Raw genomic sequence first — 4,868 nt, 5'->3', positions numbered from 1 at the left:
ACCTCGGGGACCAGCATGAAAACAGCTACAAGGAGACTCGGAATAGGAAGAAATCAAATGCATGCAATAAAGAAACCAGATGGAGAAGTTACATGATATGAATGAAATCATAAAAGTAGTAGAAGCCTTACAAGGATCTATACAACTCAAATGAACAACCACACATAAAAGTAAACTCAGTAACGTACTTAACATTACAACAGAAGAAATTAAAGATTGCTTAAAGGCATGAAAGGGAAAACACTATGTGAAGACGGAATTAGTATAGAGCTTATAATAGATTCAGGAGAAAATGCAACAGTGAAATTAGCCAATGTTTTTAACCAATTCCTTATCAACGGAAAAACTCTGAAAGCCTGGACAAATGCAATTATTTTGGTACATAAAAAAGGGGATAGAAATCTAAATCTAAAAATACCGACCCATAAGCCCTCCTTCCAATTTTTACAAACTTTTCCAAAGCCTACTACTCGAATTTTTGAGTCTGGATTCTAACCAACCTGAGAAACCCAGGCTTCCGCAGGGGTTCTCAAAATAACCACGGCACAAGCCACCCAAATAAAAAAAAAAAACACAATATGGGAAACCCCTGTGTTGGCTTCATCGTTTCGAAAAGGCATTTAACTATCCGAAGACAGGGAGAGAGGAGGTATATTGTATATGAAATAGGACAGAATCATAAAGCTCCAAAAGAAACCAATAAAATATAAATTTTTGCTTGGGAATATCCCTTGGGAAATATTCAAAAAACTAGAATGGAAGGGAAAGAGTATAAAATAGGAGACGAATACCAAAACAATCTAAGATTTGCAGAGATTTTGTTCTTTTCAGTAATCTGCAAATTAAATGCAGTACAATAAACGATCGTAGAGAAAATCGGAAATTTAACTTAAGATGAAAAAAAAAAACTAAATCATGTTCAATTCGAACAGATACAGTACAAAGATGCGCTAGAGGCAGGGGACAAGTATACATACCCAGGCCTTTTTAACAGACAAACACATCTATAAAGAAAAATTAATGACGCATCATTAGGCGGGAGCACCTGGGCATACACGTACAAACTAAGGGGTATTTCCCCCACTATTTTTAAAAAAAAAAGTTTTAACCATTAGTCCTCCCATTTTAAACCTATGGCCAAAAACGGACTAAAACCAAATTACTGAAGAAAACTAAAATTTCCCCCAGAGAGGGGGGGAAGATTCATGCTGGGAATTAGCCTAAGAGATTAAAAAACTATTTGGGAGCATAAAAAAAAAAAAATGGCAAGGGCATGTCATAATGTCGGAGAAAGGACGATGATGGACAAAAAAGTGACAGTTTGGGGGCTATTGATAACATAAAGAGCTAAGGGTCATCCCAAGACAAGAGGCGTGACGAAAAAAAACGAGTTTTGGGGGCCAAAGACGGAAACAAAACGGAAAACAGAAAAATTTTGGGAAAAAGATTGGAGAGGCCCTTTCGTCCTGCGTGGACTGATCAGGTGATAGATGTGGATGGTGAACACACACCAAAACACACAGGCACCACACATATATACAATATAAAGACACACACACATACACACACACACCCACACACACACACACACACACACACACACACACACACCCAACACAACCAACACACACCAAAAAACACACAACCAATATATATAATTAATATAATATATATATATTAAATATTATATCTATAATATATATTTATATATATATATATGTATATTAAAAGTATTAAATTTTATTTTATATATATATTTAAAATATATATATGTCATTTTGGGGTGTGTGTCCTCGGTGATGTGTGTGTGTGTGTGTGTGGTGGCTTGTGTGTGTGATTATAAGACACAGACACACACTGCTCACACACACACACACCCACACACCCACACCACAACCCAACACACACACCACAAACCCCCAAAACACAACACCACCACACACACACTCACAACACCAACAACACACCAAACCCCAAAATACAATATAAATATATAGAGATAGATATAGATAGATAGTAGAAAAGAAAATAGATAAATAAATAGATATAGATTGATATAAACATTTTATATAATATATATATAATTATTAAAATATATATATTATATATATAGTGTGTGTGTGTGTTTGTGTGCATATATATATATAATATATTTTATATATATTATATTATATATTATTAATATTAAATAATAATATAATTTTATATATATATAATATATTATAATTATATTTATATAATATATGTTATATATGTGTGTAAGTCTGAGTGTGTTTATGGTAATGCTGTATCTGTGTGTATGTATTATATATTTTATAAAAAATATATATATATTAAAATTTTATAATATTATATATATATATATACCACCACACACACACACACACACACACACACACACACACACACCAACACACCCCCACCACACCCACACAACAACACACCACCACCCGCCGCAACAACAACACAACACACCACACCACACCACCCACACACACACACACAACACACACACACACACACACAACACACCCACACACAACACACCACACACACATATATTATATATAAATATTAATATATATATATATAATATAAAATATATATATTTATATAAAAAAAAAACACATAAACGGGTAGTTTGTATATATGTGTATGTATTTACATATATATATATATTATAATAATTTTATACACAATATATAATATATATATAATAATTTTATTAATATATATATATATATTATATATATATATTATATATTAAAATTTCACAGCAATTATATATATAATTTTTATATATATAAAAAATATATATATTATATATATATTACATATATAATTTTATATATATATATATTATATATAATAATATAATATATTTGAAAAAAGAGAGACCTCTCCCCTTTCCCCTCTCTCTTTTATAATATTATTATATATATATAATTATTAAAATATATAATATATATATAAAATACATATATTTTACATATATACATATTAAAAGTGGTTGTGTGTGTGTGTGTGTGTGTTAGAATAAGATGTTTTATATTACATATATCTATCTATTATCTATCTACATGTATTTTTGTATTTATTGTATAATATATTTTAATAAAACATATATTATACATATTATAATTTTAATTTTATATATATATTATATTATATAATATTATATTAAATTTATTACACACACAAGTCTTGGGGTGTGGTGTGTATTATTAAAAGTGTGTAAGTCGATGGTTTATGTGTATATATGTATATGTGTGTATGTATATATTTTAAAATATATATTAATATATATATATAATATATTATATATAAAACCCACACACAACCCCCCACCAACGCACACACACCACACCACACACACACACCACACACACACATACAACACAAACACCAACACGCACGCGCACACACACACACACACACACACAACCCAAAAAAACACCACACACATCACACACCAACACACGGCGCGCCAACACACACACCACACTCACACACACACACCACACCACACACAACCAACACCCACCACACAACACACACTACCACCCCCACACACACCAACACACACACACACACACACACACACACACACACACACAACAACACACACATACATAATTTTATATATATATACTATAATAATATATATATATATTATATATAATATAAGTAAATATTAATTATATATATATATATATTATATATAATATATAATATATATATATATATACCATACACATATAAGAGGATAGTTGTATATATTTAGTATATATACATATATATATAATATATATATATATATATAATATATATATTATATATATATAATTTTATATAATTTAAAAATATATATATTATATATATATATTAAAATATAATATTTTAAAAATATATTATTATATATATCATGCATATTATATATTTTATATTTAAATATATATTATATATTATATATTTATTTATATTATATATACTATATAAAATAATTATTTATAATTTATATTGAAAAGAGGAGAGACCCCTCCCCTCTCCCTCTCTCCTTTTATATTTATTAATTATTAAAATTTTATATAAAATTATAATATATATATATATAAAAATATACATATATATATATATTAATTATATATATAAATATATAAAATTATATACATCACACACACACACTTATATATATGTATATTATATATATATATATATATATATAATAAAATTTTAAAAATTTTTTATATATTATTATACATTTATATGTGGTTGTGTGTGTGTGTTTGGGTGGGTAGATAATGATTTTTTTTATATTACTTTCTATCTTCTTCCTATCTATCTATCTTCTTCATTTTTATGTTTTTATGAAATTATATATATGAATATATCTTTTTCTATTTAATTTTTATATTATAATATATAATTTATATTTATTTTTTTTCACCACATCGTCTGTTTTGGGTGTGTAGCACACACACCACCACCACACCCAAAACCCCACACCCACACCACAACACACACCCCACACACACACCCACACACACAAATATATTATATTAAAATTTTATTATTATTATTTATTAATATTTACGTATATATTTGTAGAAATATAGAAGATGATAGATGTAGATAGATAGATAATAGATATTAGAAAGAAAAATAGTAGATAGTAGATAGACGATAGATAGAAATGAGTGTATATATACTGTAATATTATATTATAATATATTAATATATATATATATATTATATAATATTAAATATATATATATATATATATTAAATTTATATAATATATATATATTATATTTTAAAATTTTTTTTTATATATAAAATATATTTTATTTTTTTATATTATATATTTA

Source organism: Penaeus monodon, chromosome 4 (genome assembly GCF_015228065.2).
Source record: "Penaeus monodon isolate SGIC_2016 chromosome 4, NSTDA_Pmon_1, whole genome shotgun sequence".
Classification (NCBI taxonomy): domain Eukaryota; kingdom Metazoa; phylum Arthropoda; class Malacostraca; order Decapoda; family Penaeidae; genus Penaeus; species Penaeus monodon.
This window is presented reverse-complemented; position numbering follows the sequence as displayed.